The sequence below is a fragment of the Lactuca serriola genome, chromosome 8 (assembly GCF_051521515.1).
Source record: "Lactuca serriola cultivar US96UC23 chromosome 8, Lser_US96UC23_V15, whole genome shotgun sequence".
Taxonomy (NCBI): Eukaryota; Viridiplantae; Streptophyta; class Magnoliopsida; order Asterales; family Asteraceae; genus Lactuca; species Lactuca serriola.
In genome coordinates, this window is record NC_136415.1 from 270,884,164 (window position 1) to 270,904,460 (window position 20,297).

Consider the following 20,297-nt stretch of genomic DNA (forward strand, 5'->3'; position numbering starts at 1 on the left):
TTTGCATGACTGATAAAGTCCCAAACCCAAATACACTCACTCTTTACTCCAAAAAATGCTCATATCTCATGCATGGGGTGGCTTTAACGTCCAAGACCTCATTTTTATGAATCATCTCCACTAGAAACACTTAAAAGGATATATATTAGGCTCTGGAGTTCAACAACTCATAAAGCTTCAAGCTTTGGGACCAAAAACCCCAAAAATGGACCACGATATGCTCAAATCAAAAAGGACGAGAAAGCTTTGAGCTTTATACCTCAAATGATGTTCCAACTATAGAAAAGCTCAGATCCAAAGCCTGGACTCCAACTCCGTTCTCTTTCATGCTCCTTGTTCACTACAAGGGTACCACAAGAACACTTAGAAGCTCACAAATGGACACTCAAGCTAGAAGAATGGATAATAGGGTTTTGAGAGGGTTCAAGGCTGGAAATGGTGGCCAGAAATGAGGCCATCATTTTCTTTAAATAGGGACACACCCTTAATTATGGTTTTCACTATGGGCCTAGTATGCCCAACGTACCGTCTGGTACACCCAATGTACTAGGTGGCTTAGCTTAAAATTCACGCACATGAGTACGCTAAGCGTACACACATGTACGCGCCGCGTACACAACTGCCACCTTTCTCAAATAAGGGACCTATCTTGCCAAAACATCAAACTATCAACTCGTCGTAGCCGCGAGGCTTCCTCATGCCCAGGTTGTAACCCACAAAACCTAAATAACAGACGATCCAAAACAGGATGTTACAATTCTCCCCCACTTGAATTAGATTTCGCCCTCGAAATCATTCCTTATCATTACCAGATCCCAACAATTTGCCCGAGAAGCGCAACTGATTATTCGTAACATAACCGATCTCCCCAAGACAACCGAAATAAAACCGAACCCTCCAACTCGAAGAAGAATGAACCCTTCATTGTTGCAGAACCAACTATGCCTCTCCAAAACTTGGAAACTGTAGAGGTATGTCTCCCCGACTGACCGCCCATTCAGTATATCCCCATGTCATTCGCTCATCGAATAACAGACTCGATAAACATTTCAACCTCTGATTACTTGTTGGGACTGATGAAACAAGTCGTTAACCATAGATAGCTTACTGAACAGTTATGCCCAACGAACCAGTCGAATCTGACTGAAATCCAAAGAAACGGGGGTCATCTCGCACCAATGACCAACCTACGATAATGCAATCAGAACCTATCTGAAGACTGGACCTTAATACTCGGTCCTCAACACTCAATGAAGACCTGGAAATCCACATGGGAATCGAAACTCTACTCTAGGTACGACCTCCCGTTAGACAGAATCGTTTCACTGCCGAACCTAGGATGATTCAGCTCTGGCCCGCAAAATCAACGTCCATGTCTGACTGAACTATCCACTGATAGTCGGAAACATAACTCCAGTTGCCTCACAATGTTAGATACTAAATCTGAATAAGAGATCGAATCCCGACCCAACTGTTGAATCTCTGAGGCTACCCTAGCCTATTTTGCAATAGGACTTCACAATAGTTCTACTCAACCGAGCTGACTCATCCATTCACACTGAACTCCACAATCACGAAGCTCGCTTTACCCCAAACGATTTCTACACCCGATTTGAAATTGCATAACACACACGACCTCGATCGTCTACCACTTATGGGTTTTGAGCATTCTAACACTCCTAAGGTGTACATGAAACCCTAAATACCTTGGATCTATGTTTTGTCTATTATACATGCAAATTTTCACTTTCCAAGGTATTACCCTAGCTAGCATACAAAACTTTGATACTTGGGTAATAAAACAAGTTAGATAACATACCTTTTGTTGTAACTTGTTGCTTGGAGGTTTAAAAGCCTAGCACCAATAATGTGAATGCGTCAAGTGGAATCACAAATCACCACTAACACTTGGAAACTTGGAAGAGGACCGTCTCTAGCTCAGAAAATCGGCCACACTCTTGTATATACTCTAGGTGCCAATTTCTTGAACCAAAGGGCTTCTTATATAGTGTGGTTACATTAAGGTTACACCATGTAAACCCTAATGTGCCTGACTTTCCACATTCCTCATGATCTATGGGTTTTAACCTCCATGGAGTATCCATGGGTCACCACATAGATTAAGCCCAACCTAAGGAATCATGGATCATTAGCCCATATTATAAGAATGAATGATTTACACAATCAATCCTTATATATTTAATTAGTCTCTTTTGACTAAAAAATTAATTGCAAATTAATTCTTGATCAATACTAATTAAATAATATGATATCATATTAATATATTATAACGTATAATATATTAATAAACCATACATATCCTCTTCTCAAAAGTCCAAATTGTTCTGGTGAAGTGCAACCCAAATGGGCCATGCTAAATCGGGTCAAGTACATACCAAATATAGTTATGGACTTTGACACCTTATCCAATAGTCTCCTACTTGGATAAGTCTAATAACTATAGTTGCAAGTATGATTTCAGGAACCGACAAAAAATCATAGCTCTTAAAACTTTGTTGAACTAGAACGCGCCATTTTAGACAAGTGATCATATAATCCTCTGTTCTCTAGATATCAGTCGGACAAATATATGGAACAACGTCATAATTATTCTCCAGCAGTTTGTTTCTCGATTTCCGATTTGTTTGACATAGAACTTAATCGAACACGTCAATTTACTTCTGACCGGGCCCGACACAAAGTCAAAAAAAAATCATTGAAGGGACCAAGATATCGCTTTTAATCCTTTATAGAATACAAGGAACAGACAAATTTTGACTCATATTCTTGTACTAACTATTCTCCAAATCATACACAACAACACGTTTTATGACATCAAGTTACTGATGCGTTTTCGTACTATCAATGCACAACCAACTCATAGTCAACAACTAATATCTATTGGTTTCAAGACTTACATGATATTATCGTCTCACGATCACTCGAGATAAATTCCATGAAGTGATACAAGTGAGCGTGGGTTTAATCCAATAATCAGGACTTATGAGAACTCATGAATGTCATAGCAATGTCTCACCATTTCAGAAAATATACAAGCCAAATTCATGACAGTCTTCATTCATTACCTACTTCCAAAGTATGATTGACTGTGGACAGTTTGAATAATCTTATTATTTTGGAAGTCAAAACATCCAAAATTGAAACAATAGTAACTTTACTCATAAATAAACAGCAACTTTTATTTAATCATCAAATGTCAGTTACATTTTATCTATTACAAGTTTCAGAAATAACTATCTAATCATTAACACTAATATCATATATCAGCCCGATGCACCTTGCATGTTGCAAATGCTCAACTCTATTCAGTCCCTTCGTGAGGGATCTGCTGGGTTCTCTTTTGACGATACCCTCTTTGCCACGAGGAGTCCTTCTTCTGTCTTGTGTCTTATGAAGTGATATTTTCTGTCAATGTGCCTGGATCTTCCATGATCCCTTGGTTCCTTGGCTAAGCAACCGCATTGTCGCTATCACAAAAAATCTCCATAGGCTCCTTTATAGTTGGTACAACTCAAAGGTCTCTAATGAAGTTCTTTAGCCATATCGCCTCCTTCGCTGCTTCGCTTGCTGCTATGTACTCTAATTTGCATGTTGAATCAGCTACGCTCTCTTGTTTGGAAAATTTCCAAGTAACTGTTCCTCCATTCAGGGTAAATACCCAGCCCGACTAAGAGCGAAAATTATCTCTGTCGGTCTGAAAGCTTGCGTCATTATACCCTGTCACTCTCAAGTCATCGCTCCAACTGAGGACAAGAATCTAGTCCTTAGTCCTTCGCATGTACTTCCGAATATTATTTACCGTAGTCCACTGAGCCTTACCAGGGTTCCCCTGATATCTGCTGACCATGCTCAAAGCAAAGGCCACATCAGGGAGAGTACAAGTCATAGCATACATGATCGAGACAACAACGGAAGCATATGATAATCGACCCATCTCAGCTATCTCAGTCGTTGTACTCAGACTCTGAGTTTTACTCAGTTTGGCATTGCTCTGGATCGGTAAATCACCTTTCTTGGAATTTTGCATGTTGAACCTCTTCAACACCTTGTCGAAGTAGGTACTTTGACTAAGTCCAATTAGTCTCTTACTCCTATCTCTCAATATCCTTATCCCTAGGATATAGGCAGCTTCTCCAAGGACCTTCATAGCAAAACACTTCCCAAGCCAGGATTTCACCTCCAGCAAGGTTGGGATGTCATTTCCTATGAGTAGTATGTCATCCATATATTGTAGCAAAAAGCTAACTACACTCCCACTAGCTTTGACATATACACAAGACTCATCCTCACTTCTCTAAAAGCCAAACTCTTTGACTTTCTCATCGAAACAAAGATTCCATCTACGAGATGCCTGTTTTAATCCATAAATGGATTTCTTAAGCTTACACACTCTATTAGGGTACTCTGCATTGACAAAACCGTCTGGCTGATTCATGTAAACATCCTCAGCCAACTTTCCATTTAGGAAAGCGGTTTTGACATCCATTTGCCATATTTCATAATCATGAAATGCAGCTATGGCTAGAATAACCCTAATAGGCTTAAAATTAGCTACTGCTGAGAAGCTCTCATCATAGTCAACTCTCGGAGTTTGAGTAAATGTAACGCCTGTGTTTCCGGGCTTGCCATTTTTAGCAATGTAATAGTCTAGGTTAACCTTTGTAACCCATTTTGAAATAATAAGAATGTATTATTTGAGTATTATGTGTTTTGTGCTTAATTGCTTAATTATGTGGTCTGATTAATTAAGAATAAAAATAAGCGTCAAAATTTAAGTGTAAAATAAACTTAATATCTTTGGTTAATGTTGTAGTAGTTGAAACGAGGTTTTCGAATATACATAGAACGCCCAAATCTGACTTCGTATGAGGAAGTTATGATTTATCGAAGTTTCGGCTTAGCAGTATGCAGCCTCTTTTACTCGATTTGAGATCGAGGGGTTTTTAGCCGAAGCAATCTAAATGAGAATCGAAGATCTCATTGTTGGTATCGAAGCGATAAAAAGTTAGGCGAGAACGGACGTCAAACGAAGATGTTATGAATTTATAACGAAGTTTTTCTGTCGCGGCCTATTAAAAATAAATAATAAAAATAAAGTCAAAATTAGCCGACGGAGTCTAAACGAAAGTTGTAGAGCGTAGCCTCACCTTTCCGTGGATATAAAAAACGTCGAAAACGGAGTTTGTATGAAGAAGATATGAATTTCTGAAGTTTGATAAATAAATTGTATTTATTTTTAAATCAAAAATCCGGCATTATCTGAAGGGGGAGTCACCAGTCCGATCCGACATACGCCCCGCGTACGCAAGTACGCCCCGCGTACTCCGAAGAGTGTCGACACTTCGGATGACGCATGCAGTGACGATTTCGGAGCTAGTACGCCCCGCATACGCCTGTACGCCCCGCGTACTCCGAGGTTCCAGCCTCTATAAAAGGGGTCCGAAGGCTGCCGGCTATTTTGCCAATTTCTTCTCTTCTTTCTCCCGTTTTACATCGTTTTGTGTGCCAGAAGTACACCGAAGCCCCGGTAATATCCCCGAGACCCGAAGCAAGTCCCGAGATCCCGAAGATCCCGAGAAGTGCGGTTCCCGAGTCGAAGCTCTGCCCGCGAGAAGTTCGATTTTTGTAGAGATCTTCCAGATCTGCTGAGGATTACTACTTCTGCAAGTCGTAGTGCTGTCCAATCATCTTCTGATCAAGTGAGTGTATACTACGTTTCATAAACACGATAATAATACAAGTGCGGTTTGAATGTATTAAGTAAACTGTGATTTATATGTGTGAGGGTGCAGTTACTTTCTTCTAACAAGTAACTATGAAGTATTTTATGCGATATACTTGTTATGTGTATATTTTGTGATTGTATGAGTGAATGGATATTCACTTTATTCTATCTCGTAGATTTCTATGGAATACGTGTTATGTGGTATGCCTCATCTGTTATGTGGAATATATATTGAATGAAAATGATATGCAGGTTTTAAACTATGTATGAAAATATATATTTTTATCTACTAATATGTTGGGTAGAACATGGGTAGATAGTTGGTGTGTAATAAACAGATGAGAGGCCTCGATGTTGTTGTTGTCGTTGTTGTTGATCTAGTTATTCAGCGGAGTATGGATAACGACCACAGACTCCTTTTAGACAGTCCAGTGGAACGCTAGCAGGTTCATAATCTGTAGGTGTTGTGAACGATGTGTTCACCGGTGTACTCTATCCCCCTCATGGTTGCCTTTAGGATGTCTATTGTTAAGGAAACCCCTTAGCAGTGATGTCCGTCCCTATGAAAATCCTAGATTAGGTCCCTTGAGATAGTTGTTGTTTTAGGGACGTAAAGTGAGGATAACGGGAATGGGTAATCGGGATAGTGATTGGTTGGTGAAATTAAATATAACTTATTTATTGTGGGTTGAAAACCCTATATGCTCACCAGGCTCCCAAGCCTGACCCACTCAGTTTTATTTGTATTACAGGAAGTGGCACAAGGGCGTAAGATGGATGGATCATCTTGTTGTTTTGTTTACAAGTCTGTATATGTATATATTTGTTGAATGACTTGTAATGTTTATCGTTTATGCTTTATGGTCTGTATCGGAACATGACATCCCAAGTTTTGATTATATAATGAAATGCATCTCTTGATGAAATGCTTTGATAAATATTATTTTATCATGTTTTGTTTTGGGAACAAATTCCGCAACTCTTTCAAATCAAAAGGATTTACTCTGAAATTATTTAAAAGCATAAATGAAAATCGGTCTTTTCTGGCCGAGATTTTGGGGATGTCACAGTTGGTATCAGAGCATTAGTTTAAGCGAACTAGGAATTTGTAGGATTTCTAGACTTAAACTTAGAATGCTAAGTGGAATTTTGAGATGTGTGTCTGTTGGATTTTGGACACAAGCACTAGCTTATTTTTAGGAAAGTTGACTAAAATGCTTTTATGTGCTAAATGTTATATGTTGCCATATATGATATTATTTGTTCGGATCTACGGTCTGTTGCCGACCGGATCTGGAAACCTTATGTGTGTAGGATTCTATGCGTGTGTATACGTTATTAGAACTAGCATGTAAACGTTTCAGAGTAATAAGGATGATTTGAATATCTATCGTGAACAAGGATCTAATTTCACCTTATTCGGTGTGTAGATAAAAATGGTGAGAACAAGGAGTGGCGTTGGAAACGCGGATGAAAACAGGAATCAACCGCCAGTGATTGAGCAAATACCTGTTATAGCAGCAACACCAGAACCAATAACAATGGCTGCGGTGCAAGCCATGATTCGGGCTATGCTAGCCGAACAAAGGTAGGAGATGCGACAAATGTTGCATAATAATATGGATGAACCTATCATACCTATTGAGGAACCTGAATTGATTCCTGAGCAATTGGAGGAAGGGAACAATAGTCGCATGGTGAGTCATGTTGGGACTCAAGAGGAACAAAGGAACGATTCAGAAAGGAGAAACAACAAGGATGGGCGTATGTACAAGAACTTCTTGGGCGCCAAACCGCCAAGTATTTCTGGGAGCCCAAAGCCTGTTGAGATAATGGATTGGATCTCCGAAATGGAGATGGTATTTGAAAGTTGCGACTGTAGCAACAAACAGAAGACCGTCTTTGCGGTTAGACAACTAAAGACTGGAGTCTTGAGTTGGTGGAAGTTGTTGGCAGATACTATGCCACGAGGAGAAGCCCTGAAAATGTCATGGGAAGAGTTCTTGGAATAGTTAAGGGTGCAATATTGTTCAGAGATAGATCTGATTGATCTGAACAATGAGTTTCAAAACTTAAAGAAGGGGAAGATGAGCATAGATGACTATGCTACTGCATTTACTAAGAAAATGAGGTTGTTTCCGTACCTAGTGCCAACGGAACTCTCCAAGATTGAGAGGTTTGCTAATGGACTGCCTGCCGACTTTGGTCCGACAGTCAAAATGGCAACCACTCTGAAAATGGCTGTTCGTGCAGCTAAGAATGTGGAGGCCCAGCAGAAGGAAAAGGGTCTGGAAAGAATTGATGTTGGTGAAAAGAGGAAGTTCGATGGAACTTCAGGGTCCAACAAGAAAAACAAGTTCTCGAAGTCTGGTTCGAGGGGAAGTGGAGGTGAAGCGAAATGGTGCGAAAAATGTAAGAAGAAGCATCATGGAAGATGTGAGGTGGCGAACACATGCTACAAGTGTGGAAAGCCAGGGCACTATGCCAATGAGTATACCCTCACAAAGAAAGTTTGCTATGGTTGTGGTGAGGAGGGTCATATGTCGAGGGACTGCCCGAAGAAGAAGGAGGCAGCTAGACCCAACATTCCACCAAAGCCAAAGGCGAGAGCATTCCAGATGACGCTGGAAGCTGCTACAGATGAAGCTGATGTCGCTTCAGGTACCTTTCTCGTTAACGAATTGCCTGCCCAAATTTTATTTGATTCTGGAGCCAAGTACTCCTTTATATCGCATGAATTTGGTAGAAAGCTAGCTTTGCCTGTTGTTAGACTAGATAATGCCTTATTAGTCGAAGTTGCTAGTGGCAAGTTTGTACCTGTTAGCTATCGCATGAAAAACATCTTAATTGATCTAAATGGGAATAAGTTCCACGAGGAATTATTGCCTATCGAACTAAATGGTTTCGACATCGTATTGGGAATGGATTGGCTTAGCGCCAACGACGCCGAAATCTTATGCAAGAAGAAAATAGTCAAGGTAAACCCGCCTGGGAAAGATTCGTTTATGGTGTATGGAGATAAACGCAGAGTCAATTCTGGAATCATTTCATTGATGAAAGCCAGAAAATGTTTGACCAAGGGGTGTACATCATATTTAGCATTCGTGATTGATGCTAAGAAGGAAAAGAAGGTGATGCAGAATATTCCAGTGGTGTGTGATTATCCGGAAGTATTTCCCGAAGATCTTCCTGGATTACCACCAGATCGACAAGTGGAATTCCGTATTGACTTGTTTCCAGGAACGACGCCAATTGCAAAAGCACCTTATCGATTAGCACCGACAGAGATGAAGGAGCTAATGATGCAACTTCAGGAGTTATTGGACAAAGGTTTCATTAGACCTAGTTCATCACCCTGGGGAGCTCCGGTGTTATTCGTGAAGAAGAAAGATGGAAGCATGAGGATGTGTATTGATTATAGAGAGCTGAATAAGGCAACAATAAAGAATAGATACCCGTTGCCGAGGATTGATGACCTATTCGATCAGCTACAAGGTTCAAGTGATTTCTCAAAGATCGACTTGAGGTCAGGATATTATCAGCTGAAAGTAAGGGAGCAGGATATAAAGAAAACTGCATTCAGAACGCGATATGGACACTGCGAGTTTTTGGTTATGTCGTTTGGACTAACCAATGCTCCAGCAGCATTCATGGATTTGATGAATAGGGTTTGTAATCCGTTCCTTGATAAATATGTGATAGTGTTCATAGTCGACTTTCTAATTTACTCGAAAAGCCAGGAGGAGCATGGCAGACACTTGCGGGAAGTGTTAGAAGTTTTGAAGAAGGAGAAGCTTTATGCAAAGTTCTCCAAATGTGACTTTTGGATTCGTGAAGTCCAATTCTTGGGTTACATAGTCAACCAAGAAGGGATAATGGTTGATCCAGCAAAGATTGAAGCTGTAACGAAGTGGGAACAACCGAAAAGTTCCACGGAGATCCGAAGCTTTTTAGGATTAGCCGGATATTACCGAAGGTTTATCCAAGGCTTTTCTTCGATTGCTACTCCGTTGACAGCTTTGACCCACAAAGGAGCTACTTATGCTTGGAGTTAGAAGCATAAGGAAACATTCGAGAAGCTAAAGGAGAAGCTATGCGAGGCACCGATACTTTCTCTACCCGATGGAGTTGAAGACTTCGCTGTTTATAGCGATGCGTCTGGGGTTGGATTGGGTTGTGTTTTGACCCAAAGAGAAAAGGTGATAGCATATGCGTCTCGACAGCTGAAAGAGCATGAAAAAAACTACCCGACTCATGATTTGGAGTTGGCAGCGGTAGTTTTCGCTCTGAAGATATGGAGGCATTACCTCTATGGCACGAAGTGCAAACTTTTCACTATTCATAAGAGTCTCCAATATCTCTTTAATCAGAAAGAATTGAATATGAGGCAACGACGCTGGCTAGAATTACTTAAAGACTACGACTGCGAGATACTTTACCACCCCGGTAAAGCTAATGTTGTTGCTGATGCTCTCAGTCGGAAAGTCAATCTTGAACGGAAAAGGCCAAGAGCGTTGAGAATTGAAGTTGTCTCGACTATTTTGGAAAGTATAAAGAAAGCTCAGAGCGAAGCTTCAGATAAGAATGACCGAAGGGAGGAACGTTTGGGCAAAACGTTGGTGTTCGGTGTAAACAGTCATGGACTGAAGGTGTTCCAAGATCGGATTTGGATACCTAAGATAGGAGGAGTCAGAGATCTTCTGATGGAAGAAGCTCACAAGACCATGTACTCGATTCATCCGGGTAGCACTAAAATGTATAGGGACCTGAAACCCTACTACTGGTGGCCGACGATGAAGCTTGATGTTGCAAAGTATGTGGCCGAGTGTGTGACTTGCGCGAGAGTCAAGACACAACATCAGAAACCGTACGGGAGTTTAGAACCTTTGCCTGTGCCTATGGGTAAGTGGGAAGACATTGCTATGGATTTTGTCACTAAACTGCCTAGAACAAAGAATGGTCACGACATGATTTGGGTGGTCGTTGATCGATTCACTAAGAGTGCGCATTTCATAGCGGCCAAGGAGAAATGGTCTATGGAGAAGCTTGCGAATTCTTACGTGAAGGAAATTGTGAGGCTTCACGGTGTTCCGTTAACGATTGTGTCGGATCGTGATAGCCGTTTCACATCGAGGTTTTGGAAAAGTCTACAAGAGGAATTGGGTACCAATTTGTGTTTAAGTACAGCTTACCATCCGCAGACTGATGGTCAGAGCGAACGAACGATACAAACACTTGAAGATATGCTGAGAGCATGTACTCTAGAATTCCTAGGTAATTGGGATGAACATTTACCGTTGGTAGAATTTTCCTATAATAATAGTTTCCACTCGAGCATTAAGATGGCACCTTACCAAGCTTTGTATGGACAGAAGTGTCGTACGCCGTCTTGTTGGCTTGAGGCTGGGGAAAAGCAGTTTATGGGACCGGAGATGGTTCATCAAACTGCTGATAAGTTGAAAATAATTAGGGAAAGAATGTCAACAGCTTAGGATCGTCAAAAGAGCTATGCTAACAAGAAGCGAAGACCGATAACTTTTGAGGTTGGGGATTCGGTTTTGCTTAAAGTCTCGTCGTGGAAGGGACTTATAAGATTTGGTAAAAGGGGAAAGTTGAGTCCAAGGTTTATTGGACCGTTTAAAGTTCTTCAGAGGATTGGGAACTAAGCTTACAAGCTCGAATTACCAGAAGAACTGAATGGAATTCATAACACTTTTCATGTGTGTTATTTGAGGAAGTTCACGGGAGAAGTTCCCGACATAATTCCAATCTCTGAATTGAGAATTGATGAGAACAAAAGGTTGATTGAAGAACCAGAGGCAATTGTTGACCGAAAGACTAAGAAATTGCGACGCAAGATGGTTGGGTTAGTGCTTGTCCGATGGAAACACACGAATGGGCCGAATCTCACCTGGGAGACGGAGAGTGACATGATGGGTCGCTATCCGCATTTGTTTGTTGATGTGTGATTCCGGGGACGGAATCATTCTAAGGTGGAGAGAATTGTAACGCCTGTGTTTCCGGGCTTGCCATTTTTAGCAATGTAATAGTCTAGGTTAACCTTTGTAACCCATTTTGAAATAATAAGAATGTATTATTTGAGTATTATGTGTTTTGTGCTTAATTGCTTAATTATGTGGTCTGATTAATTAAGAATAAAAATAAGCGTCAAAATTTAAGTGTAAAATAAACTTAATATCTTTGGTTAATGTTGTAGTAGTTGAAACGAGGTTTTCGAATATATATAGAACGCCCAAATTTGACTTCGTATGAGGAAGTTATGATTTATCGAACTTTCGGCTTAGCAGTATGCAGCCTCTTTTACTCGATTTGAGATCGAGGGGTTTTTAGCCGAAGCAATCTAAATGAGAATCGAAGATCTCATTGTTGGTATCGAAGCGATAAAAAGTTAGGCGAGAACGGACGTCAAACGAAGAAGTTATGAATTTATAACGAAGTTTTTCTGTCGCGGCCTATTAAAAATAAATAATAAAAATAAAGTCAAAATTAGCCGACGGAGTCTAAACGAAAGTTGTAGAGCGTAGTCTCACCTTTCCGTGGATATAAAGAACGTCGAAAACGGAGTTCGTATGAAGAAGATATGAATTTCCAAAGTTTGATAAATAAATCGTATTTATTTTTAAATCAAAAATCCGACATTATCTGAAGGGGGAGTCACCAGTCCGATCTGACGTACGCCCCGCGTACTCCGAAGAGTGTCGACACTTCGGATGACGCATGCAGTGACGATTTCGGAGGCTAGTACGCCCCGCGTACTCCGAGGTTCCAGCCTCTATAAAAGGGGTCCGAAGGCTGCCGGCTATTTTGCCAATTTCTTCTCTTCTTTCTCCCGTTTTACATCGTTTTGTGTGCCAGAAGTACACCGAAGCCCCGGTAATATCCCCGAGACCCGAAGCAAGTCCCGAGATCCCGAAGATCCCGAGAAGTGCGGTTCCCGAGTCGAAGCTCTGCCCGCGAGAAGTTCGATTTTTGTAGAGATCTTCCAGATCTGCTGAGGATTACTACTTCTGCAAGTCGTAGTGCTGTCCGATCATCTTCTGATCAAGTGAGTGTATACTACGTTTCATAAACACGATAATAATACAAGTGCGGTTTGAATGTATTAAGTAAACTGTGATTTATATGTGTGAGGGTGCAGTTACTTTCTTCTAACAAGTAACTATGAAGTATTTTATGCGATATACTTGTTATGTGTATATTTTGTGATTGTATGAGTGAATGGATATTCACTTTATTCTATCTCGTAGATTTCTATGGAATACGTGTTATGTGGTATGCCTCATCTGTTATGTGGAATATATATTGAATGAAAATGATATGCAGGTTTTAAACTATGTATGAAAATATATATTTTTATCTACTAATATGTTGGGTAGAACATGGGTAGATAGTTGGTGTGTAATAAACAGATGAGAGGCCTCGATGTTGTTGTTGTTGTTGTTGTTGTTGATCTAGTTATTCAGCGGAGTATGGATAACGACCACAGACTCCTTTTAGACAGTCCAGTGGAACGCTAGCAGGTTCATAATCTGTAGGTGTTGTGAACGATGTGTTCACCGGTGTACTCTATCCCCCTCATGGTTGCCTTTAGGATGTCTATTGTTAAGGAAACCCTTAGCAGTGATGTCCGTCCCGATGAAAATCCTAGATTAGGTCCCTTGAGATAGTTGTTGTTTTAGGGACGTAAAGTGAGGATAACGGGAATGGGTAATCGGGATAGTGATTGGTTGGTGAAATTAAATATAACTTATTTATTGTGGGTTGAAAACCCTATATGCTCACCAGGCTCCCAAGCCTGACCCACTTAGTTTTATTTGTATTACAGGAAGTGGCACAAGGGCGTAAGATGGATGGATCATCTTGTTGTTTTGTTTACAAGTCTGTATATGTATATATTTGTTGAATGACTTGTAATGTTTATCGTTTATGCTTTATGGTCTGTATCGGAACATGACATCCCGAGTTTTGATTATAGAATGAAATGCATCTCTTGATGAAATGCTTTGATAAATATTATTTTATCATGTTTTGTTTTGGGAACAAATTTCGCAACTCTTTCATATCAAAAGGATTTACTCTGAAATTATTTAAAAGCATAAATGAAAATCGGTCTTTTCTGGCCGAGATTTTGGGGATGTCACAGTAAATCCCTTCGCAACCAGTTGCGCTTTATAAGTGTCTACTTTCCCATCCATGTCGGTCTTCTTCTTGAAGATCCATTTTCACCCAACTGTCTTACAACCCGATACATTGTCAACCAAGTTCCAAAATTGATTGTCATACATGGATTGAATCTCGTTGTCCATAGCCTCTTTCCACTTTGCAAACTTAGGGCCCACAATGCCTTCCATGTAACTGTTAGGTTCATCCAAATTTACCAGTGTGCTATCACTGATAGATGTATCACCTTCTGTAGTAATATGGAAACCATAAAACTCAGGTGTATTCCTAACTTTTGTGGATCGCCTCAGAGGTACAGACTCGTCAATCAGCTCAACACGAGTTTCCTCCTCAATTTGATTGCTAGTGTTTGAGGTTCCCTCACCACTTGACTCTTGAAGCTCATCAAGGTCAGTTCGCCTCCCACAGTTTCCTTGGATTATGAATTCTCTCTCACGAAAGACTCCTCTTATCGTAACGAAGAAAACATTGTCACTCGGTCTGTAGAAGATATAACCAAAGAATTTCTATGGGTAGCTGATGAAAATACACCTCGCACTTTGAGGTTCTAGCTTATTGTGAGTCTCGCGTCTCCCGAAAGCCTTGCAACCCCCAACCTTGATGTGTCCCAATGACGAAACCTTCCCTGTCCACATCTCGTGAGGTGTTTTGGTAACTTTCATGGTAGGGACTACATTAAGGATACGAGTGGCAGTCTCCAAGGCATACCCCCAAAATGAGATAGGTAACAAAGCTCGACTCATCATGGAACGAACCATGTCCAACAAGGTTCGATTGCCCCTATCAGCTACATCATTAAGTTGTGGTGTCCTAGGAGGTGTCAATTGTGAAACAATTCCACATTCCTTAAGATAGTCAAGGAAATCGATACTAAGATACTCTCCACCTCGATTGGATTAGAGCATCTTTATCTTCCTGCCTAGCTGATTCTCCACTTCATGCTTAAAATCTTTGAATTTATCAAAGGTTTATGACTTATGCTTGATTAAGTAGACATAACCATATCTACTTTAATCATCAGTAAAAGTCACATAGAAGCGGTCAACATCCCTTGTGGCAGTTCTGAAGGGCCCACACACATCGGTGTGTATGAGATCCAACAAACCCTCAACCCTCTCACCAGAACTAGTGAAGGGTGATTTAGTCATCTTTTCAAGGAAACAAGATATGCAACTATCATCTGACTTTAAGTCAAATGATTCCAGGACTCCAGCCTTTTGGAGTTGGCGTATACGCTTCTTTTTGACATGTCCAAGACGACAATGCCACAAGGATGCTTTATCCAAACTAGTCGAAGAATAAATATGCAATACATTATTTCCTAAGTTGTCTACAACTATCACAATTTCATATACACCATTACATAGCAATGCTTTAAAATAAAAGACACCATTAAAATAAGAATTTATTGCACCATTTTCATTATCAAACAAAAATGTGAAACATTGTTTGTACAAACCATGAAAAGAAATAATATTTCTCGCCATTTTATATGTGTAACAACAATTATTCAAATCTATTTTTTGTTGGATTAGTGTCTAAGTCCATAACTATAATTGGTATATACTTAACCCGTCCAGATATGGTCCATTTGGGTTGTATGGCATTATGCATTTGGATAGACTAAAATGAGAGAAATAACACTTAAGGTTTATTAATATATTATAAGTTCTAATATATTAATAAGATTATTTAATTAGTGTTGATCAAGAATTAATCTAGAATTAATTAAGTGATCAAAAGAAGACTAATTAAATATATGGGTTGATTGTGTAAATCATCCAAACTTGTATAGTGGGCTAAGACTCCATGGATTATCAAGTTGGGGTAAAACCCATAGGATACTCCATGGTGTATTTGAACCCATGGATCCAAGGAAATGGAAAGCCATGACAATTAGGGCTTACCCTAATTGTAACAAGTATATAAGCATCTTATTCTTGTGTAAAAATCCGCCACTATGTGTGTATGTAGAGGTCAAGCCGATTTCATGGAGTGTGCATTTTCTCTCAAGTTATTCCATGTGCATTTGGTGTTGTGTGAACCTTTTGAGGTGTTACACTTGGGGCACTAGGCTCTTAAGCTCCATGAAATCAAGCTACATCAAAGAGGTATGTATTCTAAATTGTTATATTACTAAGTATCAATGTTTTGGTATGCTAGTTAGGATAATACCTTGGATATTCATATTTGCATATATAATAGAGAAAACATCCAAGATATTTAGGGTTTCATGTATACTTAGGATTGTTAGAATGCTCAAAACCCAACAGTGGTATTAGAGCCTAGGGTTGTTTTAATTTATACTTGATGCTATTTGCAAGAAAAATCGTTTTTTTGGAATCTGCCAGTTCACCACGAGGTGGTGACTGTTCAGTGAAATTGGTTTTGGCCTATTTTGGATTAGAATCATTATGACAAAGTGTTTTGTTCATAAAACTTGATTTTGATGTTATGATAATGTTTATTCTCATCCAAATAAATGATAATTGTCAAAGTTTCAAGACTTGTTTTAGTTTATGTGATTAGTTAAGTTCTTGAAAATTGTTGATGTGATTTATCTTAAGTTATGATTTTGATCTTGTTCATAGAAAAATTACTTGATTATTGTGTTAATTGGTAATTTGATCTTAATGGTTTTTATGAACTCCATAACTTGTCCTCATGTTATGGAAAATGAAGAGTTTTTCTTTTAAAGTGTCATTAAAAGTGATAGGTTACAAAAATGAAGAGTCTTTTTCTCATAAAATAGTCTTGATGGATTTCATAACTTGTCCTCAAGTTATGGATGATCAAGAGTCTCTTCATTAAAGTCTTTAAAACTTTAATTGTACTCATATGTTATGAAAATCCAAGAGTTTTGAAAAGTTTCAGCACTTGCCCTCAAATTTTGGAATTTGTAAAGTTTTGCTTATGAATGCTTTAATTCCAAATCAAACCTTAGAATTTTAAAAGTTTAAAATTCAACACTCATACTATTATTATAATTTTAATTATATATATATGTATAATATAAAGTCAATCTTAACATTAGTAGCCCTCATTCACGAAGCCGGTCTATAAGGGGTGTATAAGGTCATGAGACAAGTTCATTTAAACCATTTGTGTAGGAGTTTATTTTCAAAGAACATCATCCAAAGTCAACTCCTGTAACCCGTATTGGTCAAGGTCATGAGAAAAGTTCATTTAAATCCAACTTTCCATCTTGCTTAGCAGCTTCAACATTTTCAGTTCCTGAGGAAACTAGAGGAAAAGTAGCAGGTAGATTTGTTATTTGTTTTTGTGGGACATCGCTTTTTGGATTTTCTAGAGCTATTTTCGACTTTTTCTAAAACTAGTACTCTTGTTCTAATTGCTAGCTCTGCTAAAGCACTAAGGAGCTTTTGTCAAAGGTCAGACAAAAAACGACTCCTGTAGAGGAGGATGTTCCACCTTTGCTTGGAGAAAATGGAAAAATCCACGTTTCAGATCATAGATTTGCTTGAGTGAAGACCATGTATTAAGAAGAGCAAGAAGAAACCATTTTCAGTTCAGAATAACGAAGATAAACACCCAACCGAGTTTATATGGTTGGATTTTAACCTTGTTGAGTATTTTTAGCAATCTTTCTCTTTTTCTTTTTTCTTTTCTTTATGAAGCCAAAGCGAAAGCCAAAGCCAAGTGCCACGACGTATTTTCTTCTTAGTTTTGTAAACTTGAAAAAAGTACAGGATTTTGGAATTGAGACAACTGTTTAGATTTTACTTACGTGTCAAAAAATTCCAAAAAATTGACAAGAAATGTCTGAGTATTGCTAGTATTAACTGCCAGATAATGAGCATAACCTTGTTTAATCTATATTGGAAATTTTGTAAAATCATCACGCGAATACATATACCAAAATTGTGAATAATTTTGGATCTCATATTCAAATATTTGTGAATATGCCTAGTTATTAGTAGTCATATTCTAGAAAAATATAATTAAATGAAAAAGACTGTTCAACCTTGCAGATGGAGACTGAGGGGCATGAAGTTGTGGAGACTCTGTTTCTTGAGATTCTTGCTGCCGGAGGAAAGGTTTGTAAATTAAAAAGATGATCACTTTTTTTGCATGTAGTTTGTGATTGCTGTAATATTAGTCAACACAGTTTTGATCTATGAATGTAATATAAGTCAACATACTTTGATGATTTTTAATTTTTTTGTTCTTTTATATATTTATAGATGAATATCAGCATGTCAAGAAGTCACTTTAGATGAAGAAGCAGACGAGTCACCCATTTTGCACTCACACAGGTACCTCCATTGTTCCTAGATATACACCGAGACCATTTTGCACTCACACAGGTAAAATTTTACCCTTACTTTCCATTCCAATAAAACTTTTTTTAACAATTTTCATCAATTTTAAGAAGGGATAATTGGTAAAAGATTGGTCTATGTGTGTGTTATCCAGTTCTAAAAAAATGTAGATTGTTATTTCTTGTAACTAGTTCTAAAACAATGGTTATCTTAATTTACTTTTTTTTTTCTTTTTGATGAATTTTATTTCAGAAATACATAGAATGGGTTGGATCTCTTGATGGATGGTCGCCACGTGTGCCATTATACAAAGTAATGGAGGGAAATGAACCTGGTTTCTTTACAACATATTTCTCATGGGATCCTTCTAAACCATCAGTGTTGTTGTTAATTGGCTTAAAGTAGTGGAAAACAATTTTCTTTTTGTGGGTATATGATACTGGAAGACTTAATTTCAAATTATGCAATGGATTCTATTTTTTTGCAATGGAATTGTATTCTTTTCAATGGAAAACAATTTTTTTTGTATGAAATAGAATTGTATGACATTAAATTTTATGCAATGGATTGCATTTTTTGTATATGATATTTTATTTCTATTATGAGAAATTAAATGCAAATTTAATTTAAAAATTAATAAATATATAAATATTTTTTTTTAAACATTTAAATTTATGATACACAAAAATGTGTGTCATCTTCATTTATAACATGGCCTTTCTAGACAGGGGTTTTAATGATACACATTGCGTGTCATAAATGCGCGTCGTCTATAGACGACGCGCAAAAGCGTGTCGTCTCTCGTTATGACAGGGCCTTTCTTGACGCGCATTTGCGTGTCGTCTGAGCGTTTTACGACACGCATTGCGCGTCGTAAAAGGCTGTTTTTCTAGTAGTGGGTGTCCATTCTCACCCACCGCTTCCTTGACTAGTAGAGGGTCGTTAGCCAAACGGGTAGGAAATGAATATAATTCTCCCTTCATTAAAAGTATAATGATAAATACTAAGTAACTAAACACTTATAATTTCCCAATCTTAGTTACTTAGGAAAATGTGAAATAGGTGCTAACCCATGAAATTACATATTGAACCTTACCAATTCGTTACTGGAGCGTGTGTGGCTAACCAGCACACTAATAAGGACTAATAAGAGTGGCGAAGGGTAACTTGACTTTATTATAGATCGGTGGAGCGTGTGTGGTTAACTGACACATCGATTAGGTGATGAAGTTAAGAGTACCAAGTCAATTTGCATGGTTATTAACTCTTTGTTTGTGATCCTCGCCATCCCAGTCACAAACTTGAGAGGGCACAATCGAGATTCAAACATGAAATTGAAAGTTCAATGTATCTCAAAAGATCTAGGAGTTTCAAATCCAATTAAAACTTAATTATATTTCCTTTTTCATGGTGAAAATTGGTAAATCGTCATTTACCTACTTTCAACTATTTTATAGCTTGGATTACGACATCTCTTTTCAGTTACAAATAGGTTGTTGGATCCTAGCCTTAATATTTCATATTGGGTGTTATATTAAGGACTTTAAATCAACTAAACTTGAATTTCTCCCATTATAGATGCCCAGTTAAGACAATTATGGTCTTCCCAAATCTTTAGGAACAAGCTTTCCTATTGAAGATGATATCACACATGACAATCAAGCTGAAAGATTAATCCCTTTGTTGTGCATTAATAGGACTGGAAACCATGCTTCACTTCCTCCACCTCGTACAATTATTCTCCATATCCCACAAGTTCAAATACTTGAAAAGTTCAAAGTCACTCAATCCCTATTGGCAAGCCGGGAGTGTCGGGTATCGAAGTCTCGAGGTAGCTGGCTGTTGACTTGCTTCTTCAATCATACCCTGATGACAAATCAAGACATGACCCTTAACGATCTTACCTATTTGCTTGATACTGCCAAATCAAAAATGATTTGGAGCATTGGTAAAGCAAACTAGACTAGAAGATCTACTTCCTAATCCTATTTGGACATTGACAATGGTGACATTGGATGTCCAGAAAAACTTTCTCTTCCCAATGGAAAGGGATTGGCCATGGTCAA